Raw genomic sequence first — 18,881 nt, forward strand, 5'->3', positions numbered from 1 at the left:
GGGTGTGAGTAGGTGCATCAGAGATTATGTAGATGATGTCATCAGTGATGTCATCAGTGATGTCACTGACCATGTCATGAGTGATGTAATATGTGATGTCATCAGCAGTGCATTGCGTGGGCGCGAGTTATAGCTAGCTTAGCTAACTATATCGGTTAAATTTCTCTGGTTCTGTACGAGTGAAATGTCAGCCTAACTGTAACCTGTGTTTTTTTCAGTAAATGTCTTAGGTTTTCTAAATGCTAATTGCTAACTATAACGACCCTGAAATCTGTGTTTTTTTCTGTGAATTCCTAAGGTTTTTTACATGCTAATTCCTAACTATAATGTCTCTGAAACCTATTTTTTATTAGTGAATATATATTTACATATACAAAAAAGATTTTTTTGAATATATTTTAATGTTTTTATATACATTTTTAATGTTATGTATATATATATATATGCAGTAAATAGGTTTTTTAAAATATAAAAGTGGGCTGCAAGATGCTACCTAGTCATGATACAGGGGAGTGAATGGTTGAGTGCAAGGGTAGTGCATGAGTGATTTGGGTGAGTCCATGGCTAGAAACTGTGTTAATGATTGAGTGCAAGAGTAGTGCATGAGTGATTGGATGAGTGCATGGCTAGTGCCTATATGAACGGATGAGTGCAAGGGTAGTGACTGGCTCATTCAATGAGTGCATGGGTGATTAGATGAATGCATGGGTAGTGCCTGAGTGAATGGATGAGTGCAAGGCTAGTGCCTCGGTGATTGGATGAGTGCATAGGTAGTGCCTGCAGTAAATGGTTGAATGTAATAGTAGTGCCTGGGTAATTGTATGACTGCACGACTAGTGTGTGAGTAATTGCATGAGTGCATGCGTACTGCCTGGTTGATTGGCTGACTGCATGGGTAGGGTGAATGAATAAGTACAAATGTAGGGCTTGGGTGATTGAGTGAGTGCCTGACTTGTGCATGTGTGATTGCATGAATGCATTCATAGTGTCTGGTTGATTGGATGAGTGCATGAGTAGTGCCTGAGAGAATGGAAGTATGTATGTGAACTGTCCGAAAGAATGGATGAGGGCAAGGATAGTGTTTGAATGATTGGACAAGTGCATGGGTTGTGCCTCAGTGAATGCATGAGTGTATGGGTAGTGCCTGGGTGATTTTATGAGTGTGTGGGTAGTACAAGAGTGATTGGATGAGTGCATGCATAGTGCCTGGGTGATTGGATGAGTGCAAGCATAGTGCATGAGAGAATGCATAAGCTCATGGTTAGTGCCTGGGTGGAGTGAGTAAGAGAGTAGTGCTTCAATGATTGAATGAGTGCAAGGGTAGTGTCTGGGGGATTGGATGAATGCATGCATAGTGCTTGGGTGATTGGATGAGTACATGCGTAGTGCCTAAGAGAATGCATGAGTTCATGGGTAGTGCCTGAGTAATTAGATGAGTGCATGGGTAGTGGTTTAGTGATTGGATGAGTGCATGGGTAGTGCCAGGGTGGCAGGATGAGTGCATGGGTATTGCCTGAGAGAATGGATGAGTGTATGGGTAGTGCCTCTGTGCTAGAATGAGACCATGGTTAGTGCCTGAGTGAATGGTTTAGTGCAAGGATAGTTCTTGAATGATTTAATGAATGCATGGGTAGTGCCTGGGGGACTGGATGAGTGCAAGAGTAGTGTCTGCATCATTGCATACGTACATGGGAAGTACATGAGAGAAAGCAGGGGAGTATGTATAGTGCCTGAGTGAAAGGATGAATAAAAAGATAGTGCCTGGGTGATTGGATGAGTGCATGGGTAGTGCCTGAATGATTGGATGAGTGCATGGGTAGTGCCTGAGTGATTGGATGAGTGCATGGTAAGGGCCTGGATAAGTGCATGGGTAGTACCTGCGAGAATTTAGGTGTGGATTCATAGTGCATGAGTGAATGGTTGAGTGCAAGGATAGTGCCTGAGTGATTGGATGAGTGCATAGGTTGTACCTAAGTGAATGACTGAGTGCAAGAGTAGTGCTTGAGTGATTGGATGAGTGTAATAATAGAGCCTTTTCTCTGGCAGCTTCATTATTCACCGACTGCTCAGAATGTTTGGCCTAGACAAAAATAAAAAAGCAACCCTTCCTGTGTCACTGTTGTAAGTCTCACCATGTTTCTGAAGGCTTCAATGCATGTGGCTGTGCCTTTTCCTAGTGACATGAAACATTAAAAGAAGCTTAGAAATAGTAGAATACCTTTGTTTCAGACTGCATCCTCTCTACGTTTCTGTAGAAGAAGGTGTATGCATTCCTTTCTGCTCATAGTAGAGGGGATGTGGGTATTCAACAGTTTACTTGAGGGGTTCTGTGACACCTAAATAGATAAACGTGGGGCTGTGCAGGTTATGTCGCTGAGAAATAGGGGGGGAAAAACACACACGTTTTTAATACTGCCCTCAACCACAGAAATCTGTGGCATGCTTCATCATAGGGCTGCTAACACACCTCCATGCAAGCAAACACAGGAGGTGGAGCAATTGGGAGGGGAAGACATAACAAAAAAATAAAGAAACAGTGCGGAATCAAGTGAAAGGTGCAGAAAGATAATTAAAACTGACCCAGGGATCTCCAAGCAAACCCTTTAATAATGGACTCACTGGTCAGATTAAAAGGTCATTGATGTTGGTATGGTGGTCTATAATGAACCACCTACCCCTCCAATATGCAAACTGTCGACATGAATCAGCTGGCCAATGCAATATTTTCGGCTTTCATCAGGACTAAGAGAAATAGATCCCTAAGACTCTATCCCTACCTCCTTTTTGTGGAGTAGAGCATGGTCACAAGTCTGAGTAAATGCTCAGGTCTAGTGGTAGAGTAACTTACTCCCAGTGAGAGTCCTTCAAGTAAATGAGAAAGTTACATACATCAACATATGAAATTAGGTGCCCTGAGTGATAAATATAATTAAAAAACGTACAAATACAAGTGAAGAGAAGTGGTTTTATCCCTCTAGATCAATAGTGCGACCCGATGGATGCTAAAATTTAAGAATCAGACCTCCCAGTCTGAAAGGCCAATGATCCAATAGGAGTGCTAGCATAACGCTCTCGAAGTGTATTAAAACACAAGGTCATCATTGCTCAATAAGGTGCTTAAATAATGCTCTTAAAGTGAATTAGAACACAGGGTCATCATTGCTCAATCTGACGACACGATCATCCACTCAGCATATTTTACTGAGTTTCATTACAAACAATGATTGAACTGGCGGGCGCGCGAGGACAGCTCCCTATAGTCACATGTTGTGATGGTGGAGATAAAAAAGAGACATGGTTCGTTTCAGTGATAAGAATTCAATATGTTTACTACTTCTCGGGCCGCACAGGCATGTCTGGTGTGCGTCTAGGTTTCAGCCAGCGTCATGGTTCAGCAATCGGTAGTTTATCCAATCTGCAGGTAGGAGGATTCCAATGGAAGTGGGATATAGTGTGGAATCAACTACCCCTTTGGTAGAGAGGGGCCGGGACAGACAATTCCATGTTTTCTGTATGCATGCCTCATTACCCCCCGGACTTACTTCGTCAATGTGAGCCGTCACTGACAAGTTATCTCTCCCAGCGCCATACAACTGCTCTGAGCTGCGCGGTAAGGTATGATAAACTACCCATCTCTGTCTGTACACGTTATCACGTCTGTGACGTATGTGGCAGGTGGCGTGCTCTAGGTTGAGTAATGTCTAGAACGCTAACCCCATCCTCCATATTGGAGTATTTAATAAGGGTAGCAAGTAGAACAATCTCACTTGCAGATATTTGTAATAAATCCTGGGCTAGCGCCAAGCTGTACATATGAAATTGTACATAAAACCGCATTATCAGAGGAATGTTAGGCCAGTAGTGTAGTAACAATACTACCATTATTATGTGCTCAAGTTTATAGTCTAAACTAGGCTCTGTTCATGGATGAAACTCCATGACTACGGCCCTGCGTTTCTTTGTGGTGTACGTTTCCTGATTAACGTACCGTCTGGGTCTATTGCTGAGCATTGGTGATGTTAAAAGGATATTGTGCATGGTAAAGGCTTAATCTACTCCACACCACAGCTTTCCCTGGAAACCGCACCGAGTATCTCTAACGGTAGTGGTTTCAGTGGGCTTCTGCATACACCAGTGTGACGCCCGGTTTTGGATTTCACGCAAGAGCTGATTTATTTTGGCATGTAAGGAAAGTCACAATTTTTCAAGTTTGGTATCCAGGATTTAGCCATGATGGAACAGGATACAGCGGCACGGCGAAGTCTGAGAGCAAAGACGATGTTTGTAAAAACAGCCAATCAAATGCAGGATCACAAAAAGGTAATGCTCCCTACCTCTTTACTTCAAAAGTAGCAGAGATTAGAAAAATTGATGAGAAAAGAAATATCTATGTGGTGGGAAGCCATAACATTAGAGAAGTACCTGGAAGAGGGAAGGGTCCCTCGGGGACTTAGGATCCTCATTGTTCCATCTTATGAAGATCCAGATCCTGAATTAGCAGACGAATGGGCAAGCAATTTGATGGATTGTTCGAATCGCATGCTGTAAATTTTGATAAAGTTTGCTTGGGAAGAACGCTCAAGTCTCCTCAAATTAATTGCGGAACAAAAAGAAGAAATTAAAAAAGAAGAGAATCCAGAGTTATCTGTGACAAAATTGAGGACATTGTGAAAAAGATTGACAAATATGAAGAAGAAATTATAGCCAAAAAGGAGAGGACATTTTTGAGAGTTAAGATCGAATATCAAGCCGGCAGAGTTTTTACTTTTAGCCGTAGATTTGACAATGTGAGCAACAAGGGAGCACGGAAATTATCGAATGAAGCTAGGGTGACTAGCGAGACTGGTAGCGATGCCAGTGAGAGCGATATTTCAGAAAACGGGACACCTATAAATGACAAAGTTTTGTCTGTGCCGTTGAATTTTGGGGAGGAATTTCGTCTACTGATTCAAACAAAAAATAAAAAGAACTGGCAGAAGCACAGGGGTCGGGGAAGAGGAAGGGCCCAAAACGGGCGAGGCAGAGGAAGAGGAAAACCTACTGGAGAAAAAACCTCATCGGAAAACAAACAAGGAGGGCCGATGGAGGAAAAACAGCAATAACCCCTATGGGAATGAAAACAAGGGGTCAGAAGAGACGGGGAAAATGAAGGACTACAGGAATGTATTGTAATTGTATTGTAATTGCATTTATATAGCGCTTACTACTCCTGACGAGGCATCAAAGTGCTTTTTCGGCGAGTAGCACGCTACTCCGGGACCCATAGAGGATTAGTGTTGAATTAGTATAGTGAAACATGCAAGTACATTTTAAGTGGTGGATAGGTTAGTCAGTTATTTGGCTTCGGGAGGATAGCAGAAGGATAGCAGAAGGATAGAAGAGGGAAAAAAAAGGTTTGTATTTATATAGCGCTTGTTACCCCTGATGGGCTGTTGTAGCACACTACTCCGGAAACCCATAACGGATTAGTGCTGAATTAGTATGGTGAAATATTAAACTAATTTGAGTGGTGGATATTAGTCTGTTATTTGGAGTGAGAAGGGTAGTGGAGGGATAAAAGGGAAGAAAGGTTTGCATGCATGTAGCACCTGTTACCCCTGATGGGTGTTGAAGCGTTTTTCTGGCGAGTAGGACGCTACTCCGGTACCCATAAAGGATTAGTGTTGAAAATTAGTATAGTGAAGTATGAAGTAATTTGAGTGGTGGATATGTTATTCAGTTATTTGGATATAGAAGGGTAGGATGCGGGATAGAAGAGGGAAATAGGTTTGTATTTATATAGCGCTTGCTAACCCTTGATGGGTTTTAGAAGCGCTTTATTTGCGAGTAGCACACTACTCTGGAACCCATAAGGATTACTGTTGAATTAGTATGGCGAAACATGAAAGTAATTTGAGTGGTGGATATGTTAGTCAGTTATTTGGATTGAGAAGGGTTGGAGAGGGGTAGAAAAGTGAAAAAGGTTTTCATTGATATAGCGCTGGTAACCCTGATGGGGTGTTGAAACGCTTTATTGGCGAGTAGCACGCTACTCTGGAACCCATAAAGGATTTGTGGTGAATTAGTATAGTGGAAATTGGAAATTGAGAAGTGAACATGTTAGTCTGTTATCTTGATTGAAAAGGATAGTGGAGGGACAGAAGAGTGAGATTTTTTTTTGAGGTCATTTTAATAGGAGGAGGCTTTTGGATGAGTAAAAAGAGTTTTTTGAGGGGAAGAGTCAGAGGGGAGAGTTTAAAAAGGTTTGTTTTGGGGGATCGGTAAAGTAAAAAAGAGGTGTCAGATGATGCAAGGAGGGGTAGAGTAGGAGAGTCTAGAAAGGGTTATTTTGGGGATCATAGTAGTGGTATGGGGTTTGGGATAAATGAGAGAGTGGATGTAGAGGATATATGGATAGATGTATAGGGTGAGCGATAGGGTAGCACATTTTTAACCAACACTAGATGGCCCACTCCCCCAGAGCCCATGTGCAAAAGCACAAGCTCAGGGCGAGATTGAATGCAAGCAGAAAACTTCTCTCTGGGTCAAGAATTCAATCCCAGGTGAGAGCCAGGGTGACTTTTAAGTGAAACATTTCTCGAGGAAGAGTGGGATTAGGGTGAGGTGATTGCCTCACTCCTCTCAACCCTCCCCAACACATTGCAAAGTCGTTGGTGGTGCCCATGGCCAGTCTGGGGCCACCACAAAGAAATTCTTCAACTATTAATACCCTTGCCAGGATCAGAGACCAGAGGGGGGTGCCCAGGTACGATTGGAAGGGGATCAATTACATCTTCTTAGAATACTATACCGAGCTCTATTGCAGTCAACTGTCTCCAATGGAGGAGGAGCTGCAGGAGTTTACACATGAGCTTGAGCTGCCCAAACTGCCCAGCAACCTTGTTAGGTCACGAGATCGAAGTGCGGGAGGTGCGGGGAGCCATCAAGAGCATGGCTCATAATAAAATTCCGGGCACTGATGGCCTACCAATAGAATTTTACCTCGCATTCATTAATCTCTTAGATCCCAAACTTGTGCAACTGTATAATGATGCCAAGGGACTTGTGGTAAATCCTTCTAACCGTCCTTTAAGTACTGTTCACATTAAACTGTTACAATATGTATTATCCTTTTGTCCTACGACCTCATTCTCCTATCCACAGGAAATAATTGATCTCTTTCACTTTGTAAGAAAACTAAGACTGCGGAAATGGCATAAACTTAAGGTCAAAGTTCCCCCACCTCAGACCACTTTATTGCAAGCTGTTCCTGCCAGTGTGTCAATCAATGAAGTGGACACTTTGATTGCTCTGAAGGAATTGGAATTTTACAACCTTGATCCTGCACCCATAGATACTCAATCTTTGGGATATAGGGTTAATTTGAGTTGTCCTAATGACTTTAGAACAAAATCCACAATCCCACACTTCCCCCTTGTGGTATTAATATTTTTGAAACCTTGGTTATTAATGACTTGAAAATATTAGCCAAAAAAAGAAACTGGCGTCATGATAACTTGAACAAAGAGGAAAGAATGGCTGTTGAATCGCTGCAATTGGATCGCAGTATAGTCATTCGCCAATCAGATAAGGGTGGTAATTTTGTTGTTTTGAATGTGGAAGATTACTTACATGAAGGCATACAACAACTAGAGAACTAGGATTGTTATGAAAAGGTCCCCAAAGACTGCCAACTTAATGTATTATGGTATGCTAAAAATGTGGCATATGAAATGAATTCTGGAATGGGATGAGCATTCTTATCTTTTGAATCGCTCTCCCAAAACAGCAATTCTCTATTTACTACCTAAACTACATAATGACCCACTGAGACCACCAGGGAGACCTATTGTGTCATCCATGGACTCTTTATTGGAAAAAACTTCCAAATACATTGATTATTTTTTGCGACCTTATGTAGAGATATTACCTTACTACATACAGGATAGCAAAGATTGTCTGCATAAAATCAAGGATGTGGTCTGGCAAGAGAGTTTCTTATTGATAACCTTAGATGTTTGCAGCCTGAATACATCTATCAGGCATGTTGATGGTATCCAGGCATGCAAACATTTTTTGAAATCATGTTCCATCTCTTTTTTGCAACATAATGGAATGATATTGCTGATGATCAAATTTTGTCTTGAAAATATTTTATTTATTTTCAATGAGATTTTTTACAGACAAAAACAGGGAACTGCTATGGGCCCCTGTTTTGCTCCCAGTTATGCTAACCTCTTTATGGGGTGGTGGGAGCAGTAGGTGCCCAAGGCCTATAAACAATATAACGACCATATTAAAATTTGGTTAAGTTATATCGATGACCTTTTTATCATTTGGCAAGGCAGTCTGGAACAAGCAACAGACTTTGTCTCGTCTATCAACAAAAATTATGTTAGTCTTAGACTTGAAGGCAAAATAAGTGACATCTATATTGAGTTTTTGGACTTACAAGTAGAGGTGGTGAACGGCCACATAACATCCAGACTTTTTCGTAAAAAAAACTGCAGGTAACACCCATCTGCATGCAGAGAGTGAACACTCTAAGATGCTAATTCAGAGTATACCTTATGGTGAGCTCCTCCGGGCTCGGAGGAACTGTAGCTCTGACACTGATATTGAGAAGGAATGAGAATGCATGACCACCAGATTTCTAGATAGAGGCTACACTGCTAGATCCATTAAGCATGCTTATGAAAAAGCATCAAATCTTGAAAGGGAGGAGCTGCTAGCTCCTAAGCACAATGCCAGTAAAGACAAAGACAATGACAACACTATCAGATATATAACCACTTACAACTCTGGTTCCCGAGATCTGAAAAAATGTCTTCGAAAGCATTGGAAAATTTTGAAAACTGAGCTGACTTTGGAAGGGGTGTTGAAGGATTTTCCTAACATCTCATTCAGAAAAGCAAATTCTTTAAAAGATAAGCTTTGTACCAATGAAGTCACAATCACTAAACCTATCAAATCAGGCATCCAGGGTTTCTTTACTTGCATGTATTGCAAAGCATGCAAATTTAGCTCCAATGTTAAAAAGGTTGCATATCCAGTTACGAATACAGAAAGACAAATAGAAAAACACTTGACTTGTCTCTCTGACTTTTGTGTTTATGTGCTAATATGTCCATGCTCTAGGCAGTATGTAGGTAGCACAATGTTCCCTATGAAGAAGCGTGTATTAGAACATATGCTGGCGATACAAAACAAAGATAAAGTGTATCCAGTGGCGTGCCACTTTGAGGAATTTCATAATAGTAACCACAATTTGCTGCGCTTTTTCGTCATTGACCGAGTCCCTCCAACTATCAGGGGTGGGGATAGGATTCGTAGGCTTCGTCAGCTAGGATCAAAATACATTTTGGAGCTAGACACCAAAATTCCATGAGGCCTTAATTCTGAAGAAGAATTGTCTTGGTTTTTGGGTGACTGAGGATATTCAAGTATAGCAATTTTGCTTAGTCTTCTCAATTTTCTTTCTTTTTATTACTCTTTCTTCTCTTTTCGCTCTCTTTTTTCTCTCTTCTCTATATGTTCTACCGGATGGATCTCATATCTAGCACTTTGATCTCAATTGTGAAGTGTTTGAAACATCATATTTCTTCAATTCTGATGATTAATTTTGTGCATTAAAATACTTTGTGCCATCTGCATCTGAGAAATTTACAAAAAAATATGTTTAATCTGCACTGTCTCTTTTAGATAGGTCACTTTTGCACTGTTCATATTGTGTAGCATTATAATTAATGATCAGGCCATGACATTTGATTTTTCTCCCTTCTTTTTTAGGTGGAGAGACAGTATGGATCTAAAAGCATTCTGAAAACCTGTCCTTGGTCTGGCACAAGCCTAGTTAAATAGTTAGAAGATGCTATTATCAAGCCGGTTTGATTGGATTGCAATTCCCTTTTGCGCTGTATTGTGGGGTAACCCATTTGCAACATGTACATATATAATTGTATATATATATATATATGTTAGGGGTATACTATGATGTATGCAGTCATGCCCTTGCTGGAGTTAAGCAAAGGGTATCGTTATGCCATCACTGTTTTGAGGTGCAGGCCATTAATCTATTTTGATATGAAATTTATATTACTCTTCTTTAAATGAGTGATATTAATTTCCAGCCACTAGGTTGTTTCTGAATCACATACTGTCAAATTCTGCCTTTATAGGATGTAATGACTTTCAAACATATTATTTATTGATAGTGAAAGGGAGACATGTTTATGATTTGGGTTTTGCAGGAACCAACATGAATTCTGCCTCATTGGGGGCTTGAATATGGTACTTTTTGCTATTGTCCTAATGAATAGGGTGAAAATATGTAAAATTGAATGAGGAATTTGTGGAAATCAACAATCATATAAAAAATTGTATGCATTTATTTTTTGCAATATGGCAAAGAGTGTCATATGCAAGAGGATTTATTATTGACAAAACGGGGATGTTCCGGTTTACAAAGATATTTATTTAACACTTGTTATCCTCAATGAAATCTGTCAAGAATTCCATTTGATGTTAATAAAAACAGTGTGGATATTATGCTCGCAACTCTACTACAAAATGGCCGATCCTTACAAACATGCAATGTTATACTTTCACTGTATTGTCCACTTTCTATGTCTTTCACTTCTTCACGTTGTAAGTGATTTTGTGTGTATATGTATTGAGTGAAAGAGTAATTAATTTACCCGTGATCAAGGCGTGTTGAAGCCGAAACGCATTGGGTTTTCCGGCTTGGTACCATGAAATAAAACTATTCCCAAGCACTTTGGATCTGTGCTTTATTTGGTGGAAGGAGTGTGCGCATGCAGCTTTGTGCGCAGTGACTTGGATTGAAAACAGGGCTGCCTCGGACCCTGGCGTGCACCGCCGCAACTGTGTCCCGGCTTACTCAAGGAGGTGGAAAGGTGATATATATATATATATTCACTGAAAAAACCAAAGGTTTCAAAAACGTTATAGTTAGGGATTAGCATTTAAAAAACCTTGCAAATTCACTGAAAAAACCATAGGTTTCACACACGTTATAGTTAGGAATTAGCATTTAAAAAACCTTGCAAATTCAATGAAAAAACCAAAGGTTTCACACATGTTATAGTTAGCTGGACATTTCACTCGTAAAAAACCAATGAAATTCCCCCGTTATAGTTAGTTCAGCTAACTATAACTCGCGCGCCCGCAATGCACTGCTGATGACGTCACATATTACATCACTCATGACATGGTCAGTGACATCACTCATGACATCACTCATGACATCTCAAATGACATCACTGATGACAACATCCAGTGAATGTGTGTTTTTCTGAAAATTAAATATGTTTTATATATGTATATCTCAAGGTCGATGGAAGAATAAATGGGTATATAAGTGTCTAAATGGATGATTTGTTTTTGAAAAATTGATTGTGTAACTGACTGATTAAGTGTATCATAGTGAATTCATGGCTTAGTGAGTAATGTTTAAATATGTAAATATCTGTATCAGTCTCTCACTTTGTGTATAAGTGGCTGCATGGGTTGGTGAGTAGCTACATGGGTGTCTATATAGGTTATTAGTTGGTTTTTGAGTATCAGTCTGAGTGTCTGCATGGTTCGTGGGGGGTATTACGTAGTGCATAGGTGCATGAATGAATGACTCAGTCTTTGTATGTGTTGAAGACAGCATGTGTGCAGGACTCTATGGGTGCATGAGTGTGTGCATGGGTGTGTTAGTGAGTGAATGACTGTCTCAATAGTGTCTCTATGAGTAACTACATATGTTTTAAAGTAGTATATGTGACTATTGGTGTATATAAGCGAGTATATGTGAGAGTGAGAGATTGAAAGAGTTCCTGTATGAATAAGTATGTGTTTCGTTAAGTGATTGTTTAAAAGACTAAGTATGTGTAACTTTCCGTAGAAGTAAGTGTGGTGGTGTGTGTATAACTGTATATGCAAGTAAATGGATGTTTGATTCTTTATTAGCATGAGTGACTATGTGTGTGAGTAACTCTATGGATGAGTGGCATTGTGTAACAGGGTGTATAGGTGTATGAGTACATATGATGAGTGAGTACATGTATGAGTGACTGTATAGGGCTGTTGGTGAATGAGTGGATGTGTATGTGGATCTTAGAATTACTGTATAGGTTGTTTTAACCGGTATTGGTATGTCCATTGTTTTTAAAATTAAAATTTCTCTTTTTTTAAGTGTTTGTATCAAAGGTTATATTAGGGGAAGAGGTGGTCTGTCACTCTATCACAAGGATGATGTCATCAGTGTTGTCATCAGTGATGTCATTTGAGATGTCATCAGTGATGTCATGAGTGATGTCACTGACCATGTCATGAGTGATGTAATATGTGACGTCATCAGCAGTGCATTGCGGGCGCGCGAGTTATAGTTAGCTGAACTAACTATAACGGGGGAATTTCATTGGTTTTTTACAAGTGAAATGTCCAGCTAACTATAACATGGGTGAAACCTTTGGTTTTTTCATTGAATTTGCAAGGTTTTTTAAATGCTAATTCCTAACTATAACGTGTGTGAAACCTATGGTTTTTTCAGTGAATTTGCAAGGTTTTTTAAATGCTAATCCCTAACTATAACGTTTTTGAAACCTTTGGTTTTTTCAGTGAATTTGTATGGTTTTTTATATGCTAAGTTATGTATTTTTAATTAAAGATATTTTTTTTTATTAAAATAAAATTACTATATATTCATTTATATATTATCTGTATTTTTTTATAAATTATTTTTTTTAAAAATTCAATTAGGATATTTTTTTTTTTTTAAATTTTTTAAATTATTTTATGTCCACTTTTTTTTTTTTTTGTTTTTATAAATTCTTGGGGTGCGCGCTCTGAGCGCGCTCCTAGTACTATTTCGTAAGTTTTTTATGAATTCCGGCGTACGTTATTTACGTGCGCAAATATACTTCATGGTGCGCGCTGGGAGCGCGCACCCAGTACGTATGCGTACGTACGTACGCATGCGTCCTACGCGCTCGACGCGGTTTACTTCCGCATACGCTAAAATTATGCGCAATAACGGTCGCGTATACGCGTGTTCAACGTATGCGCGCTAGGTACGCGCATATGACGTATGCACCTGCGCGTTTACGCGTTCGTGCATACGTCATCACGGGGTGCGCGCTCGGAGCTTGCGCAGTGCGCGCACCTCGGGTTTATACATAATAAAACAATATTTCTTATTGGTTATCATTACTTTCAGTTTCTAATTGTTTCAATACCACACCCAATCCCCTCATGGCAAGTCATGTGATCAAGAATCATTACTTTTGATTGGTTTGAAGTACTTTCTGTTCCAGATTCTTCCCAAACCACACCTTCTCCCCTCATTATTAGTTCTGATTCCTTTGGAGAAGGAGCTATTCTGTTGTTGAGAGACAATGGCTGAACAGCAACCTACTTCCGACAGTGACCAGGACACTCTTGAGAGGCAGAGGAACAGGAAGCAGAAAGACAGCTTTATATGGCAGTTTTTCTCTTTTCCAGATGGTGAGAAAAAGGTAAATGCACCGAAAGTTACATGTCTACTTTGTAAAAAAGTCTTATCTCGTGGGAATCCTAACAAGAAATATTCTTTTAGCATTCACACTATGTTGAGACATGTTTACAAAATGCATCCAGTAACTTATCGTCGAGCTTCTGGAGAAAACCCTCCACCTGCTCAGCCGACGACATCAGCAGCAGCTCAGCCGAGCACATCTTCGGCAGCTCAGGGGAGCACTTCAGCTGCGATGGTGCCTTCACCTGTTTCTATACCTCTTGTTGGTCCACCTTGTTTGGCGAGGTTGTCTACACGGTGCACTGATTGCGGTTCTCTTATTTCTGTGGGGGAGACCAGTCTTGATCTCCTTCAGAGAAAATTTGATGCGCATCCGTGCACTAGGCCATAGATGTTTTTTCTTTTTTTGCGTTTTTCTCTTCCTGTTTCCCTCCATTAACTCAAGGGCTCTTTTAAGAGCCACTTATAAACTTAACCAAACAAATTATTTTTTTAGAAATTTTTTTTGAAATTTTTTTGAGGTGCGCGCACCCTGCGCGCACCCAAGGTTTTTTTTTTTTTTTTTTTTAAAGCCCATGTCCAGACTGCTTTTTCAGACCACCACCATGTGTATGCTGGGTGACTGCCTACACTCCAGCAAGGGCAACCAGCCTTAGTGATGCTGAATGTATTTGCATTACAGACTGAAACCTCAAACCCCACTCGCTTGTGAATACTGTGCATGATTATACATGGAAATTAGCTGGGTGTGTGCTAAGAGTCTGCTTCTGCACCAAAAAATCGCTCCCCCTTTTTCCTACTAACGCAACTGTGAAATCACCAGAGCAAAACGCAATAAATCTCTGCCTATAATTCCTATTTGCACACAGAGTCATGTTTTCACATTAGTCACAAAACGAAATTTCTTTGCCAATTTCAAAGCACACTTACTGCTCTTTTTTTTTGACAAGTAATAATCACTTTTACAGACTGACACATTATGAATCCACTTTTCAGATTTTTTAAAAAGCCCATGTCCAGACTGCTTTTTCAGACCACCACCATGTGTATGCTGGGTGACTGCCTACACTCCAGCAAGGGCAACCAGCCTTAGTGATGCTGAATGTATTTGCATTACAGACTGAAACCTCAAACCCCACTCGCTTGTGAATACTGTGCATGATTATACATGGAAATTAGCTGGGTGTGTGCTAAGAGTCTGCTTCTGCACCAAAAAATCGCTCCCCCTTTTTCCTACTAATGCAACTGTGAAATCACCAGAGCAAAACGCAATAAATCTCTGCCTGTAATTCCTATTTGCACACAGAGTCATGTTTTCACAATAGTCACAAAACGAAATTTCTTTGCCAATTTCAAAGCACACTTACTGCTCTTTTTTTTGACAAGTAATAATCACTTTTACAGACTGACACATTATGAATCCACTTTTCAGATTTTTTAAAAAGCCCATGTCCAGACTGCTTTTTCTTTCCACCACCATGTGTATGCTGGGTGACTGCCTACACTCCAGCAAGGGCAACCAGCCTTAGTGATGCTGAATGTATTTGCATTACAGACTGAAACCTCAAACCCCACTCGCTTGTGAATACTGTGCATGATTATACATGGAAATTAGCTGGGTGTGTGCTAAGAGTCTGCTTCTGCACCAAAAAATCGCTCCCCCTTTTTCCTACTAATGCAACTGTGAAATCACCAGAGCAAAACGCAATAAATCTCTGCCTGTAATTCCTATTTGCACACAGAGTCATGTTTTCACATTAGTCACAAAACGAAATTTCTTTGCCAATTTCAAAGCACACTTACTGCTCTTTTTTTTGACAAGTAATAATCACTTTTACAGACTGACACATTATGAATCCACTTTTCAGATTTTTTAAAAAGCCCATGTCCAGACCAATACACCTTAATTTATCGTGAAAACATAGTCCATATTATTTTACATGTTCCTCACATTTAAATTTCTCCCAAAACAGAAAATAATAAACACAACTTCAACAAAAAGAATTACATTTCTATTATTCATTTCTTAATTTACCATATACATCTCCTCTCAAACTCTAACCTCACCTTTAAAATTAGTTAGTTGTGATAGAAATGTGGCACTCAAACAGCAGATTATCAGAGCCAGGATCTCTGTTCTCTACACCTCTCTCCTCTCAGCAGAACCAGATAATGGCAAACTTTCTCTCTCTTTTTCCACACATATACATGTTAATTTCAAATCTCACTGCTTCCCCCTTTTTTTCAAATGTAATCACACATTTCTATTGGTTGAAAACCAACCCTTTTCCAAAAGTACCCTTCCCCCTACTTGACTTCTGCCTAGTACCCTTCCCCCAACTTGACTTCTGCCTGCTACCATAGCAACAGCTCATGGAACACTGCTGTGTGGGGTTAGGTCAGAAGTTCGCCACACAATGTTTCAATTCCGCAGAGCAAGAGTGCTTGACTTTTCAAACCTAACAGCAAATCCAAAATACTGTTCTTTGGTAACACATTTTTCTGTACCAATACAAAACATGCTTCTATTATTTTACACATACAGCCTAGTTTTTAGTGTAGAATGGTATGAAACAGCCAATCAGTTCTTTTTTTTTTATAAAAAAATATGTATGCCTCCATTTCCAAACTGTCTTTCATTTCTTTTTACCATTCTACTGAATTACACCTCCTGAGTGCATCCAGATCTCCTTTGAAGATGTTCACAGTGTGGATTGTAGGACACAGCTATGTCTTCTGGAGTGAAAAATTTGCAGAGAAAAGAGGTATGGTGAGAGACCTTGCTTTGCCAAATGTAGACATCAAATGGATTGGTCAGAGAGGGTTAAAGTGGCACCAATTAATGCCTTTGGTGAAAACCTTTCTACATCTCCCACAGCCTAACCTTATTATTGTGCACTGTGGTGGTAATGATCTAGGCACTTTAACTGGGGTAGGTCTGGAAATGCTTATTAAGGACACCTTTGTGCAATTGATGTCGCTTTTTCCACAAACTTCCTTTGTATATTCTAACATATGCCAAAGGCAAAAGTGGAACTGGTCCAACCAATTTTGTCCGCAGATTGACAAAGCAAGGAAGCACGTCAACAAATCTATTTCTGCTTTCCTCAGAGACTATGGTATGGGTTCCATTTACCACAACAACTTGCGTTACGACATGCAAGACATTTATAGAGGAGATGGTGTGCACTTCACTGATGAAGGCAACAGAGTCTTCCTCTTGAACCTCAGACTCTGCATCGGTACTTACTTGTAGGTACCAAAAAACAAACAATAAACACAAGGGCTCTTTTTAGAGCCACCTTATATCTAAACACTTAAATGCGGTTTTTTTAAAATTTGTTTTATTAAGTTTTTTTCCGGGTGCGCGCTGGGTGCGCGCACTCGGCGATATTTTTTAACAAAATATTAATCTTTTTTTTTGCCCTACAAGGTCCTACTTTGACCCCCTTACAATGCCTACTGGGTCTATTTCTACCCACTCTGCCCCCTTTTCAAGTTCTCCCCCTTTGTTTATCACCCCCTCTTTATGCGATAGACAAAATGGCGGCCGCCGCTTCCTGATTTCCACCGATTCGAATGTTTACTAAGATCTAACAACCAATCAGAATTGCGCTCGCGCACGACGAGGTGCGCGCACCCAGCGCGCACGGAGCGCGCTTAGATATATATATATATTGATTTAAAGGCTATTTTCACAGAATCTACTGAACAGATTTACACCAAACCTACAAAAGGCACTTCCTTGACCCGAGGACTACCTCTCTGCCAAATTTCTAGTAATTCTGTTCAGCCGTTCGGGCTGTAGCCCTGTCTAAAGGTCCTATGGAAAAATGCATGGGGAAAACGCGTTTTGGGACCCCCCCTTTTATCTCAGCCCCCGCTTGACGAATCCCCCCGAGACTTTCAAGGAAGGAGCGGAGCGTAGCGCCCCACCTATTTTGAAAAATTTGCGAGGATTCGTCGACCGGCGCCAAAGTTATTCAAAATAGAATGTTGAGGTTTTCCTATGGAAAAGGGGTCCTAACTATAACTACCTACTGGCGACCGCCAGTAGGTAATATATATATATATATATATATATATACATATATATATATATATATATTATCTACTGGCGGTCGCCAGTAGATAGTTATAGTTAGGACCGTGTTTCCATAGGAAATCCGCAACATTCTATTTTGAATAACTTTGGCGCCGATTGACAAATCCTCGCGAAATTTTCAAAATAGGTGGGGCGCTCCGCTCAGCTCCTACCCTGAAAGTCTTGGGGGGATTCGTCAAGCGGGGGCTGAGAAAAAGGGGGGGTCCCAAAACGCATTTTCCCCATGCATTTTTCCATAGGATATATATATATATACACATTAACGCCTGTGCCTGCCGTGGTAGCGGCAACCACGATAAGTTGAGTAAAGTTCAGTCCAAAATAGGAATGAGGCGGCACACTGTCCTGGTGTTTCAGGTATTTTTAATCGCTCACTAACAACAACGCGTTTCAGCCGGAAGACGGCCTTTGTCAAGTTGTTTTTGCGTTCCACAAAGCAGATTTTTAAACAATCAGCGTCATAATGGACATAGAAGAGTTACTACGTCAGTCTCATATGCAATTCATTAATCATGTTGGTAAAAACTGCTTATTGTCATTACATTTCATACAAATGAATTACAGAACAGTTGAAAAGAAAATCAAATAAAATGAAATAGTAAAAATGGAAAAAATCATCAATAATAATTAGTTCATTCATTTCCTTCGTTGTTAGTGTGAAAATCACTTTGTGAAAATAGACGAAAGACGGTAGCCCTTCACTTCAAGGACACCAGCCACATATTGTTTACAAGGTGGACCGCTAAATAAAGCCAGCCCTCGTGGCAAGAGTGAAACAACCCACAATGTCTAATGTTTGAAAATTGATTACACAAACACATGCAATTTGTTTCACGCATGAATTCAAAAGAAGACAAAACAATTGACAGAATACATAATTTCCATTTCTTTAGCCATGATTCATATTTCAAATACGGAATTGCACTGCAGTTGAGAAAGATTTCACCATTCCTAGTGTCGAAAAGATTTTTTTGATTGCATTGAGGGAACGCAGATTAAATAAGTGCAAAATAGTGGAGTGTGTAAGAAAGATAAAGAAAGGACTAATGCAAAGAAACGGTATTGGTTACATATATCTCTCTAGTAGTTCCCATTATTATTCTGTACAGTGACGATGGATACCAATATGATCCATTGAATATGCAGTAAATAAATAAATCCCAATTAGGATAAAGAATAGGAATTCAAAGAATCACTATTAAATATAGGACAAGTGCCCAATGATCTACTGTCACAGGAACTAAGTCAAGTCACAATGAGCAATATCGAAATGTC

This window comes from Triturus cristatus, chromosome 5_2, assembly GCF_964204655.1.
Source record: "Triturus cristatus chromosome 5_2, aTriCri1.1, whole genome shotgun sequence".
NCBI lineage: Eukaryota > Metazoa > Chordata > Amphibia > Caudata > Salamandridae > Triturus > Triturus cristatus.